Consider the following 15049-nt stretch of genomic DNA (forward strand, 5'->3'; position numbering starts at 1 on the left):
AATCCTAAATATATTACTTACTCGAATGTTAGCCTCTGCCTATATGAAATCCCACTTTAATACAGAAATAATGTTGGCAGTTGAGATGCTTCAGAATAGCAGCATTCATTATTATCTCAATAGCAGTGGAGTCCTTGGCCATTTGGACAGTGAGTAATACAGTTACTGGGGTACCTGCTTCTGGGAATCATTTTCATGCCCACTGTCTTATTCTAGGTCCTTCATAAGCTAGTGCTGAAACAAAAATTTGGTAGTTTGTTTGGAAAATTCAGGGGCATGGATTGGGGAGGAAAGTAATGCAGAAAGAAGATGATGTCAACATTAAAGGGCACTTTATAAAACTGCTTGATACCATAGATAATTGGTGCTTAATTCCACCAGGACATTCAGGGAAATGGTATAAAACATGTCTCATTCACTAAATTCTACTAATCATGTTTTGATGATTTTTTCCCTAGGGGTATTAATTTCTTAGTACTGCTGACCTGTCACGTATATGGAGAAAACTTCTATAGTTTTTTTTTTTTTCAGGGGTTCAGCCTTCATACATAGAGTTGATGTTAGCACATCCTGAAAAGTTATAGGAAATGGGCAGAACTCTGACAGCATCTGCTTCATGGAAGAAGTGAAATGAAACTTAACTGAAGTCAGCTCATGAAGCATCAAATGCCATTTGAAGAAGTATATGTAAACCTGATTTTCTTTAGAGAAAGAATTTGATTAGCTAAGAATTATGCCTTAGGAATATTAAACTGAAGTAGTTTATAGGATTGTTTGGAGAACAGGATTGGGTAGTGTTATGGTTTGTGTACAAAAAGTTCCCTGAAAAACTCATGTGGCAATGGAGGACAGGTCAGAGGTGAAATGGTTAGATTAGGAAAACTATAACCTCATCAAAGGATTTATCCTTCTGGTGGAATAATACATTACTGGTGGGAACTGCAGGCAGGTAGGACATGGCTGCAAGAAATAGGGCCTTGGCTCCTTGTGTTTGCTCACACACACTCTCTGTTTTCCAGCTGCAAAGAGCTTTGCAGCTTTCTTTTGGCATTCCCTTCCACCATATTGTTCTGCCTCATCTCAATCCCAGAGCAACAAAATCAGCCAGCCATGGACTAAACCTCCAAAACCATCAGTCAAAATAAACTTCTATGAGTTTTTATTATCAGTAATTTTAGTCACAGCAAAGAAAAGCCAACTACCAGATAGTATAATGGAGAGGGCGTAACATGATGATCTTATTTCTATTTCTAGTTCTGACTGGGACCTGCTCACAGTTTTAATGCTAAAGCAGATTCCAGAAGACTAGCATTCTGAGCACATGCCAACAATAGTATTTCAGATGAAAGAGATTTCATTCTCAGAAGAGCTGAGAACTTAGAATGGAAGCAAACATTCCCAGATTACTTTTTTTTCTGTTCTGTTTATTAAGAGTCATGGGAAATCTTCACCCTGTCATTCAGACTTCAATATGCTGTTTGAGCTAAAGCACATTAACCTAAACAGAAACAGCCTTGTACGGAGAGAGTTAAGGTTGTCCTTGCCTTTGCTTTCTGGTAGACAGTACTGTCCAGCAAACTCTTTGTGACCTTTAGCACTATTTAGCAATACTTCATTCCCAGTAGTGGTTTACCAAGACAAAGGAACAGAAAAAAGATAAGTCAGAGAACAAAGACAATGAAAAAGGATTAAGTACTAAGAAGCAATTTTTTTGACTAATCTGAAAGCTGCTTAGAAATAGAAGAGCAAAAACTAATAACATACTTCATATGTTAAGCACTTATCTAGTAATACTTATATTAATTTATCATCCTCATATAAAACACCAACAGGCATATGTCAAATTAGTTTAACTCAGATACTCCCTTTCTTACACAAGCTTTAATTTCCTACAAATCTTTAGCAACTTCACCTATTTCTGGGGCTTGTAAAGACCTACTCTTTTCCATTGTTGAGAACCCATTCCTGGAATAGGTTTTCTTCTTTTCTTTTTTTTTTTGGAGGAATTTCTACCAGTATTTAAAATTAATTGTAACAAAATCTATTGGAAAGAATTCTCCAGGGTATGGCTGTTTGCCAGATCTGCTTGGGTATTCCTGTATACACAGTGCAACTTGAGTTCATTTCCAGAAAAATTATATGTCATACAATGGGTTTCTTTCTGTTTTCTCCCACCTATTATGTAAAAGTGAACAGATAAGCCAAAATGAAAAGTTTTGGGAAAATACATGATTTACTCTGATCTTTCCTACTGTGTTTCCATGAAATAAACAGTAACATCTTTGGTTATTAGTATATATACAACTCTAGCTTTGGGTAAAACAATATCATCATATCCCGGTATATCATAATCCCATTTCCCAGTATGCAGAGAATAAAGAAAGCATAGTCATTTCAAGTGGTATGCTTCCAAATCTTCAAATATCTAAGTGGATGTATTCATGCCCCATAGGTAACATCTAGTTAGTCTTATCACTTTTGGGAGAGAGGTGTCCCCTGAGGTGTGGAGACCTAATCACATACCCCTCTGAATGACAGTTCAGTGCCTCATTATCATCACTGCTCTCTGCAAATCCTCATTTGCTTTATTTTATTTATTATTGCTGCTCTTTTACCATTTGACCGTTCTGTTGTGTTTGTGGTGATCACAAACAGAGTTCATATGTAGAATTCTAATGTTGAACAAGGTTGTCCTACCAGAAGTCATCCCAGTGGGACTGAAGTCTTAAAGTTTTAATTTTAATATAATTGGAAGATCTAAGGTATTTAAAATAAGAAGAAAAAAATATAACTGTGAAGTGTTAAGGCAACATTAGTGGGCCAAAATTTGACCAAATAAGGTTTATAGAGAATCATGATCTTACCCTGAAAGATTCTCTACTAATTACTTTTCTCATTATGTGTCTGCAATATGAAATAGCTCTTCTCCAGATTTCTGCATGAAGATGAATGCCATAGCAACATTTCATCAAATGTTTTCTTGTCTTGGCCACCAGTAACTTCTCTGTTAATAATTGCAGTATACATTGAGCTCTTTATTTTACTACACCTTTCAGCAGCATTTAATATATTTAAATATTTTCTCTTTTAGTAATCATTTTCTTCTATAACATGCATAGAACATCACACATGTATCTCACAATTTGCATTAATATGTACAGTTTGAGTATTTTATACTTGATATTTGCAAGAATTAACAATTCATAAATTAATGTATTTAAATGCTGTACCTTTTACTTAAAATATAAAATTAATTACAGTTACAGCTGTGGACGATGGACTTAATTAAAAGTTAGAGCAAAGATGGATGATTTGACAGAATCTATAAGTAGTCCTTTTTTATTAAAATCCTGCTCAATTAAAGGGTACTTGCCAAGCAGCCTTGATTGCATATGGCCTGCTCGGGTCACTATCTCTCCCAATGCAAACATATGTTCCTAAAATAATTTTTCTGTCCTCTTTCTTTGCTTACCTCCATTTTGAAAACACACACACACACACACACACACACACACACACATATGATATATAAAGAGGGAGAGTTCTAAACTTGAATTTTCTTCTACTAAAAATCTTGTGCATTAGCATAATGCCCCAAAAGCCATTTGTTGTTTCTAGGCTTCAGCTAAGGCATGGCATCTGAATTATCTATAATCAGCTACATTTTTCTGATATCTTTAACATAACATTTCTGGTTTGGGAGAGTGCTAAAAGCTTACATATTTCTTTACATGTATGATATTTAGAATCTTGACCTAAGAAACAATAAGTCTCCACATTAGTAGATGCATTGAGAATTAATTTAGAATTCAAGCCTCGTGCTATTCACCTGAATATTCAACAAATACTAAGAACCTACTGTGAGCTTTGTAAATATTCACTTGGTAATGGGGATGCATTGATGAACAACACAAAGTCTCTACTTTTGTAGAATTAGCATTCTACATACACTTATTTTAATTTAAAGCTTTCATATGGGTCAGCATAAATTTTCAGATACATTTGATGTTTAGTCTTGTGTTTTCTTTAAAATCTGAAGTGAGTTAATTCGTTCTTCAGGTCAGTTCCTTCATCTCTAAAACCAGGATAAAATGCTTCATACAAATGCTAATGTATATAAGTTCAAGAATTAAATTAAATGTGGCTTGTGAGATAATTATTCTGTGCTTTCTATATTTCTGAAGTCCCATGAAACCTAGCATGGTCCTCAGGTATTGTTGAATATTAAAGCAGAATAATTTAGATGAATATTTGACATCTCTTTACTGTAGTATTGGTGTAAATATTCAAAGATGGTATTTGCAGAATTTTTATTCATTTGTTCAGTAAATTCTTGACTTCTGATAATGCCAGTTAAGATCTTTGGATATATAGAAGGCGGACTCTATTATCAGACATTTAATCTTCATGAATATTTGATGTTTTTAATGGGATGATCTTTTCTTCTTAGTGGAAATAATCCTCATTGCAATAAAATTTGGTTCTATTAATAGGAATAATCCACAAAAAGTAATAAATTTATTTGTAAAACTTACTCAGTCTCAGCAGTTGTCTTCTAGATACTAGCGAATTCATATCTTTTTAAATTAAATATCTTTGTAGTACTAATAAAAGAGTTTTATGTTTGCCCAAAGTGAAATAGAAATGTATCTGCACATGATACATTTTGCTTCTCATTTTATTCTCTGAAACTAGTTATCATTTAAATGCAGAGCCTTTGCTTTTCTGCTGCAAAAACAGATTTATGTTATTAACCACATGCCTAGCAGCAGTATTCAGGGCACTAATTTTCTAATTTTATGTCAGTATATTGACTCAAAGTGAATTTTTAAGTGGTTGTGAGGAAAATATCATATTAGAATAAGAAGGCCCTTTAAGAAGCTTTTCATTGATAGAAAATATTAGATGTATATGCTTTAAAAAATTAAGCCACCACAGAGTTACATAATAAGCTGCCTGTGTGTTCAATAACTATAGTTTATTTTTCTTATGCAAGGGTCAGGAAGAATGTTCTGAACAAATCAGATAGACGTCATTTTACCAAATGAAAGCTTCTCTTCATTCTGAACCATTCTTTTTCTTAGGATGAATTTGATGGTTTACTTCTCTCTTGCTCCTTTTTCTAATAAACTTGGTTATCTGTGGGACTAATTAGTTAAGTCATAGACTCAAAACACTGTGGAACAAATTACATAGGGAACCTGACAAGGAATTAAAGATTCATCAGGAGTTTGGTTTTGTTTTATTTTAACCTATCTTTAGATTAGTGTTCATTGGGGAAAATGAATAATTTGCTTTTATTGCAAATTGTTCTGCAAATTGTTTTATTGCAAATTGTTCTGCCAGTAAGACTAGACAACTTGAAAGGTGATTTACTTTTTTGGAGTCATACATTCAAAATGGTGCTTTGTTGTAGTCTTTCCTCTGCATGGCTTCCCTTTTATATGTTTATCACAACCACATTTTGAGGAATAAAAAGATAAGAAAAAAACATTTCTCAACAAACTTTTTTTTTCCATTTTGGCATGAGTTGGGATCTGTTACAGTTTGCAGCAGAAATAAATTCAGGAATCAATAATTTTATTAAAGCACAGAGTGGAGAGGGAGAAAAAGTTTTGATCTACATTTGAATACTTATTCTTTAGGAGGCAGAGGTAAAGACCAAGGTACTTCTGTACAGCAATCTTTCTCCAATGTTTTTGGAGTGTTTTCTGTCTCATTCCTTCCTATCAGTACATATAACATTACTTTTTACAGATTTTTATTTTTATTCCCCTTGAATCATCAAGCCCTGCAGCTGTGTATGGTCCTCAGATAGTCAGGGCATGACTTTCCTCCCTACCATGTATTTCTAGGGATACAGAGGTAAACCTATTAGTCTGAGGGTGATTGATCTTTTCGTTAGCTAGTTCTTTAAGTGAGTTTTTAGGACTTTCACTTTCTTTGAAAATTTAATTAGCTTTGCAGTAATTCATTTCATTTTGAGAAATTATGTGCTTTTATCTTAAAATTTCAAAGTTTACTATGGAATAAAATTTATATTCCTGTTGCATTCTAAATATTTTTCAAAAGAAGGAAGATATACATTTGAGACATTTATATGAGGACTTGGATATATGGTCAGTTTATCAATTTATTATCTGAACATTCCTTCCCTACAAAGGCTATGTGTTTGACTTATTTTAATATCTGTGAGAAAAGAAAGCAGTCTGATTCTTCAATGATATTTCTGCTTTAAATATTAATTTTCTTGTTCTAACTTTCTATTATCAAAAGTAATTCAGTTTTTTGCCTAGTTTATTTGACTTGTTATGGAAACAAAAACTTCATATGTGGGTAGGGATTTTTTTTTTAAAGAGAGCGCTCAGATATAAATGCACTACAGACTATTTAGAACTCTGTACTCCTGTCAGTTCTAAGAAATATTCAATTGAGATGGGAATGGCAGAGCTCAGCACTAAGATAAATGCCCTGTTGTATGTATCCAGTGGGTAAATGCTGTTGGCCCTAGTAAAACAAATATACTTATTTTCCAGCTGTGAAATGTTTAAATATACATGAACCACCTAAATGTTGAAAATATAGGATGAAAATAATCAAACATCTCATTAGTTCTGCTATTATATTGGTCAATTCCATCAACTGTTTGCTTTTATAGAGCAGGCACTGAAGCAAAATATACTGATTCCTTCTTCATGAATTCTTTTTTTTTCATATTTTTCATGTAAGACTAACAGTATCATAATATAAAAGCAATAAGCCAATGTATAATGTACAAAAAAGCTCAGAAAACCAAAAAACCAAGTCACTGAAGCTTCTTCATAGTAGAGTATCTTGTAAACTATGTTTGTTCTTACAGCCTGTGTAAGTAGAACAAAGAATTTTTTTTTTGCAGTTCTTTATGAGTTGCTTTCTTTGGGTACAGGATTGGATATATGAATTATAGATGATGAGTGCAAGTTTTGTCATGTGAACTATCTTGCTTAATGAAAACTGTTGCTTAAGCAAGAATGAGTTTTCCTTCAGAGATTTTCTGGGAAAGAATGTTTTAAGAGTCATATGACTATTTATTTTAAGAATGTGCATGTTGAATATGTTATGATATAGTTACGGTTGGATAAGTTATGATATAGTTGCGGTGTCTATAGCAGGAAAAGTAATATGGCTTTGGAAGATTTATATACTCATGAGTCCCACAGAGGGAGTCTGTACATTTCTTTACTCATGACTCCCACAGAGGGAGTCTGTACATGCCATGAAAGACAATAGAGGTTTTGGTGAGATGGTAGATGGCAAAACTCCAGGCCAGAATTCTTTAATGAGATTTCCAAGGTAAGGAACTGCATAGTAGGCACTTCAGCATGGTTAGTTTAAATAATTCCTGTGGGATTTGTACTTTAAGAGTGATCTCTAAATGCCTCATACCCAGCCTAGGATGATTTAGAACAAGAGGAATATTGGAATATTGGCTGCCTGTGTGAGAGTTAGATAAGTGGGTGTTTTGGGATTTAGACTTGGGGTTGGTTGTTTGGCATATAAAAGATTCACTTCAGGTGAGTTCTTTGCAATCTCTAAGAATTATCTAGCCCTGGGAGGGAAATTTTTTCATCTGCTCAACTCTCTCCAGCAAGCTTTATAAGATGCGAAAACATCATAGACTATGGAAAATCAAGCCAGAAGCCTTGGTTCTAGTTCATGGTCAGTACAAGTACAGCAATGAGCAATTACTTTAACTTGGGAGCCTTGGATTCCTTACTGATATCATGAAAATGAATACCATTAAGGTATGAAAATCTGTGCTACTACTACTACTACTTTTTTTTTGTCTTTCTTGGAACTGGGGGTGGAACCCAGGGCTTTGTGAATACAAGACAAATGCTTTTCCAATGAGCTACATCCCAGCCCTTTCTATGCTACTTTAATGAGTATAAAGCTTTAATGAGTATAAACTCAGTGTATAGTTTCCTCAGAGGTCATTACATCCAAGATGAACTTGTAGCCCAAAGAAATAGTCCTTTGGACTATACCTAATTCTTGCTTAAGCAAAACTTCTTACTGATCATGAAACTTGAAGTTTTTAACCTTTTCTATCGCTTCGTAATTCATCTATCCACAACTTGATCTAAAGAAAGGGCTTAAAAAATCAAGACAAAAGAATCTCTGTCCTACCTATGTTGGCCATAAAAACAGAAATGATTTGCAAATGTATGGTTTGCTTTACTAAGTTTTTTTCTACATTGTATCTTAGCAAATTTTTATATAATGGTGTGTTAGATTTTTTTTTCACTGTGACAAATACCTGAGATAATCCAATTATAAGAAGGAAAGTTTTACTTTGGCTCACTATTTCAGAGGTTTCAGTTCATGATCACTTGACATCACTGCCCTTGGGTCTGTGGCAGCACAGTACATAATGGAATGAGCATGTGGCAGAGGAGCTTCTCACCTCATGGCAGTCATGAAGGGAAAAGAGAGGATGTGTGTGTGTGTGTGTGTGTGTGTGTGTGTGTGTGTGTGTGTGTAAAACCAATATCTCCTTTCAGAACACTCTCCCAGTGATCTAATTTCCTTCTATTAGGCCAGTCTCCCCAAAGTGCTACAGATTAGCAATCAAGTCTTTAATATGGTGGAGATATTTCAGATCCAAATTATAGCCAATGAGTATACTATTTTATTCCAACATAAAACATATTTGAAAAAAATTAGTATCAGGAGATTAAGGAATTAGAATATTTTGGGTTCAGTGACTGCAATGCAGCTGAAGCAAATTGTCAAATTAATGGCAGAATTAATGGTGGTTTTATTTGTATGTTTCTCTAATTTCTACCTTTATCTATACACATAGAAAATGAATTATGTATTTGTTTTGAATGAAATTTTGAAATTTAATCCATTAGATATCTGTGGTACAATCTTAAAGTTTTCTCAAATTGTAGGCATGTAGATTAGTTTTATACATTAGCTTCAACATCTTCCCCTCTGCCTTACTGAATTGTTTTAGTCTTTAAGGTGCATGTCAAGTGCCTTCTTCATTGCCAATCCTTCCAAACCACTCCAATTCATGAATAAGTTCTCATTTGAGCACATATTATGTTTATTATATATCCCATTCCATTGTTACTTATAAACAAACCTATGCTATCAGTTACATTTTCTTATTTTTTTATTTTAAAGATATAATAATATTTCCACTGAGAACAAGCCTTGTATCCTCATTTTCACACTTTTATGGAACTTGACACATACAATAAATTCATTAATTATTAACAAGTGACCTGTAAGATTCACAGTATATTTTATGAAGTTAAAAGTGTTTTGAAGTAAATGTTTACATTAACCGACTAATAGTGAGGTAGAACCTACTGGGTTCTTTAAATATTATATTTAACTCTGCATGTTAAAAAAGAATAATTATAATATTTTCAAATTCCAAATTGGGGTACTCTTTATCTTCCTGTCATCTTTAGACCCAGAAAAGGAAGGCCATGCTCTGTGTCTAGAGCTTTTCTTGATCTTGCCCTTTCTCTCCTCTGGCCTCACTCCTCTTCATGAAGCTCTAACCTTGAGGGATGAGGAGATTTGCCACATAAATCCTCTTTCATAAGACCACAGATAGTCAAGACCCCATAATTTCTTTTTCAAGCTCAGGTTTCCTTCAGGAACTCCATGTCCTTTTGAGGTCCATCCTCCAATGGAAATACTGTGCATTGTTCTGCTCATCTCAAGCTAAATGGAAGACCAAAGTTGGCAGCTTTGGGTAGCAGGAAAGGGGCACAGCTTGTACCTGAAGGCTTATAGCCCACCATATGTACATGGTGAAGCCCTCATGGATTGATATGGAGCTAGAGTCAAGGAATGGAACAGCAGTAGGACTGACTGAAGTTAGAGGCTAGCCCTCTGTGGACCACCACATACTTCCCTTGCTATTCTAAAAAATACAAGTATTTTTGCATTGACCTGGCATCTGAGGTTGTTAGGAAGTTGTCTTTACAAAGTAAGAATATAAAATTTTAAATTTTCATCTTATTTAAAGTATGATTTACTATTTAAAAATATTTATACACTTTGTATGTAAGGCCTTAAACTTATATTCTTGTCTCAGGTCCCAATTTCCAGATATGTTAGTAAATTTCATATTCTTTTATAGTTGTACCAATCTTGAATTTATTTTCTTATTTTAGGAAATCAAATTCAAATTTAGAAATCTAATGTAAAGTATTTTCTCTCTTCTTGGTTAAGATGAAATTTATCAATTGCTTTGGTATTGAGTCCAATTCTAATTTCTTTATTTCTCTTTCTTCCTTTCTTCCTCCTCTTCCTCCTCATCTTTTTTTCTGTCAATGATCGAAGAAACAATTTTTTTTCACAAATTTGACATAAAGGATAATGCACAACTTTAAGTATCATTATATACTGTCTTTGAGTAGTTTCATATTTCTTGTGTGATTTTTCTGGCCCTTTTCTCCATGTAAACATCCCCCCCAAAGAACCATGTAAATATTTTACTGAATACTGTAAAAAACATCATGATGTGATGTGGGGCAAATTGGATATGAGGACAGATGGGGAAAACAGAGAGCATATATCGTGGGTCTCATTGTTTTCTTTTCTTTTTTTTTTTTAATCAGATAATGAATGCTTCTTTATGTTCTTTTAGTGTTACAGGAAATAATTAAACTGCTCTTTATGTATTTATGTAGTATATACTTTATAACAGTCCTATAAAATGGGTAATATTAAGTTTAATTTTACACTTAAGGAAATTAGAGACATTAAATAAAGTTGCTGTAGGACATACAATTTATATGTAAGAAGGCAAGATTCATACAGGGATGGTCAATTGCAGAAACCATCCTTTCAACCAGAGGCTCATGATTAAAATGCTGTTGCATTATTGCTTTGAACAGCTTCATTTGTATCCTTTCAATTCACTTTTTGTTAAAACTTTTGGAAGTTTCCGTTTCACCATTATCATTTTATAATTACTTAATTTTTTTCTTTTCACAGTGGGATGCCATCACTGAAATGAATGAACACAATAGGCCTATTCATACTTACCAGGTATGCAATGTAATGGAGTCAAACCAAAACAACTGGCTTCGAACAAACTGGATCTTACGTGATGCAGCTCAGAAAATTTATGTGGAAATGAAGTTCACACTAAGGGATTGTAACAGCATCCCTTGGGTCTTGGGGACTTGCAAAGAAACCTTTAATCTGTATTATATGGAATCAGATGAGTCCCATGCAATTAAATTCAAGCCAAGCCAGTATATAAAGATTGGCACAATTGCTGCTGATGAGAGTTTTACCCAGATGGATTTAGGTGATCACATCCTCAAACTCAACACCGAAATTCGTGAAGTGGGGCCTATAGAAAGAAAGGGATTTTATCTGTCATTTCAAGACATTGGGGCATGCATTGCCCTGGTCTCTGTTCGTGTTTTCTACAAAAAGTGTCCTTTCACTGTTCGAAACTTGGCCATATTTCCTGATACCATCCCAAGAGTCGACTCTTCCTCTTTGGTCAAAGTACGGGGCTCTTGTGTGAAGAGTGCTGAAGAGCGTGATACTCCTAAACTATATTGTGGAGCAGATGGAGATTGACTGGTTCCTCTTGGAAGGTGTATCTGCAGTACAGGATATGAAGAAATTGAGGGTTCTTGCCATGGGAAGGAACATTTAAATAATTTATTTTGCATTTAATTATTTTTTAAAAGTAAACATGTTCTACAATAATTTGAAAATAGTAAACATTTTGATACTGCTCCTAATAGCTAATTACAGAAAAAATCGACTCCTATTATCTATATGAAAAATGTATAATCTGTTTATTCTTCCTCGGAAAATATATTATTTTTATTTTGATAAAGGAGTGAAACACTATGTATTGTGGTTTTCACCTACTTTTATAAAGAATACTAAAATAAACCACAGTAATAAAAACCAATGGGGATTCAAAATAGGATTTGCCTGATGCCCCGGTGTTGGTGGTTTAGAGACACTGTCATGTTGAAACACCATTAAAAAATGATTGCATTTTTCATGTTGAAATATAATAAAAGAATAGTATTTAAGTGTACTTAAACGGGTAATTCATATGTTTTATTTTTTTAAAAAAAATAAGCTAGTTTATACAGGTGTTATGTGTTTGAAGGTTGAAGGTTGAGTATTGACCTTTTCAGAAATTAATTTATCCCTTGTTATTATTAAGTACACTTTCCAGCCACATGACACATTAATTATTTATTAAAATAGCAGTATTTGTATAAGTTCCAAGTATTAGGATATATTAATACTGCATAATGCTAGTTAAGTATAGCATTACACAGGGTTAGATAATGAAAGACCTGTAATTTTAAAAGAGAGACATTTTTCCTTTTTTATATGAAATATCTTATGAGGGTTTATTAATTTAATGAATCTATATAAAGATTTTATATACCCTTGATAAAGATCATCTATTCAATTATGTTTGTATTTAGTACTCAAAAACAAAACACATATATAGAAAAAAAGTTATTTTCTTGGTAAACTGTAGCATACTAGAGTTATTTCCTTCTCAGAGATAAATTATATACAGATGTTTGCCGGCAGTGCCATATTAAATTTTTTGACATCTTGGTTGATGCTATATTCACATTCATTAAAAAATTCAGAGAAAATAAATAAGGAAAAAAAATACTTGTTTTTATATAAGGGTCATGGGTAATATATATGAACTTTCAAATAATTTATCTACTCATAAAATGTTTGGGTTCTTGATTCTTGAAAAGTTTGCTAGAGGCTCCAGTGATCCTCATGTTTTATAGTTGGAGAACATTAATATTGGCATGAAAAGTCAGTAGTGTGTATTTTATAAAGCATGAACTAGTCTTCTTCCACTATTTAATCACTCAAATATTTCATTCAGATTTATCGATATACATTGAACCTAAAATTTTTACTCACCTAAAACAAAGATTTATAATGGAGAAAAAATAAATCATAAATGATCCTGGATAGATTTATAAAATACTTTACACTTTTTACTATATTTTTAATACAATAAATATTTTATACATATGAAAAATTATTCAGTGAATGGGAGGGCAATTAGAACTTGGAATAAAATATACCTAAGGAACCATACTGTTTTGCCACATTTTAAAGTACATAGAAGTTACAGGCTTTGATTGATTAAAAATAATCAAATTTTAAAAATATTTTAAAAATTGTTCAATAATCCAAGGATTTATGTGATTAGCTTTTACTATATTTGTATTTTTATGGCATAGACCACATGATTAAAGTAACCAACCATGATGACTAGATATCTTTTTACTTGACATGCTTGTTGTGTGAAATTTTATTCTTTGTATATGCCCTAATATTTCTTTATTGTCTGGCAAAGGTGATTTTGGACAAATGATAAACATACTCAGATTGTCCAGTGCTTCTGCATGTCTATTTTTATGTCTTGTTATCTTTATTCTTATTTACCTGGTTACAGAAATATGAGGAAGTTGGGATAGTATAAATGTTCATCATCTTCTTGTACTATATGCCAGAAACTATAAGGATTGAACTTGAATTTTACGTCCATGGCTTACTAAGTTTGAAATAAGTTTTTGTATCTATTTGTTATTTTGTAAGACTGAAAATAACCACATATGGTTTTAATTAAATATAAGGACATGCTGTTAGCAAAGAAAAGGGAATTTGAGTGGATGCAGAGACTAATTTTTTTATTTGTTCTAATAACTTACTCATGACATTAGAATGCATAAATGGAGTGTAATTTCTCATTCTTCTGATTGTACATGTTGTAGAATCATGCTGGTCATGTAATAATATATGTACATATAGTAATGATGTCTTATTCATTCTACTATACTTACTACATCTATACCCTGCCTCCTCCCTTCACTCCCTCTCTACATAATCCAAAGTACCTCTATTTTGCCCTAACCACACCATTCCCCTTATTGTGAATTAGCATCCACATATCAGAGAAAACATTTGGCCTTTGGTATTTTGGGATTGGCTTACTTCACTTAGCATGATATTCTCCAGCTCCATCCATTTACCAACAAATGCCATAATTTCATTCTTAAGGCTTTGTAATATTCTGTTGTGTATATATACCATATTTTCTTTATCCATTCATCTGTTGAATGTCATATAGGTTGGTTCCATAGTTTAGCTATTGTGAATTGAGCTGCTAAAAACATGGATGTGGCTGCATCAGTATAGTATGCTGATTTTAAGTCTTTTGGGTATAAACCAAGGAGTGGGATAATTGAGTCAAATGGAGGTTCCATTTCAAGTTTTCTGAGGAATCTCTTTCTGCTTTCTATATGGTTGCAACTATTTGCAGTCCCATGAGCAATGTATGAGTTTACCTTTTCCCCCACATCCTAGCCAACATTTATTGTTGCTCATGTTCTTGATAATTGCCATTCTGACTTGAGTGAGATGAAATCTTAGTTTTGATATGCATTTCTCTAATTCCTGGAGATGTTAAACTTTTTTTCATATAGTTGTTGATCTATTGTATTTCTTCTGTGAAATGTCTGTTCAGTTCCTTAGCACATTTATTGATTAGGTTATTTATTTTCTGGTGTTGAATTTTTTTTATATATCCTGGAGATTAACATAGAGACCCATTTTTAAACTTTTTTTTGTGACACCATCCTATGTTCTGTACAAATTATTTGCTTACAATTCTGTAGTCAGGATATCTGGACTAGGTTCACGGGGCGGTTCTTATTTGGTCTTAAATACAACTAAAGTTATTTGAAGATTTATCAGAGCTGGATGTCTAAGAATGGCTTCATACACTTATAATTCTTTATCTTGGATCTTTGAAGTTCTAAGGTTGCTTACTGTCTACATCCTAATTACACTCTTTTAGAGTGTTTTATTTCAGATAATTATTCTAGTATTTTTCTTTATTGGTATGCATATTAAAAGTGATTATTCCCAATAGTATTCAAGTGACTTCACAATTGGACCCTGTTCTGTTCTTTTCCTAGCCTTGGATAATTCTGTGTGCTATTCTATTTTT

The 15049-nt window shown here is 33.0% G+C and overlaps 1 pseudogene; it reads left to right on the top strand.

The window, feature by feature from the left end:
* LOC143387546 (ephrin type-A receptor 6-like) overlaps positions 1–11706 on the top strand; it is an 88507-nt pseudogene extending 76801 nt beyond the window's left edge.
* Positions 11707–15049: the final 3343 nt, after the last annotated feature.

The sequence above is a fragment of the Callospermophilus lateralis genome, unplaced genomic scaffold, assembly GCF_048772815.1.
Source record: "Callospermophilus lateralis isolate mCalLat2 unplaced genomic scaffold, mCalLat2.hap1 Scaffold_2079, whole genome shotgun sequence".
Classification (NCBI taxonomy): domain Eukaryota; kingdom Metazoa; phylum Chordata; class Mammalia; order Rodentia; family Sciuridae; genus Callospermophilus; species Callospermophilus lateralis.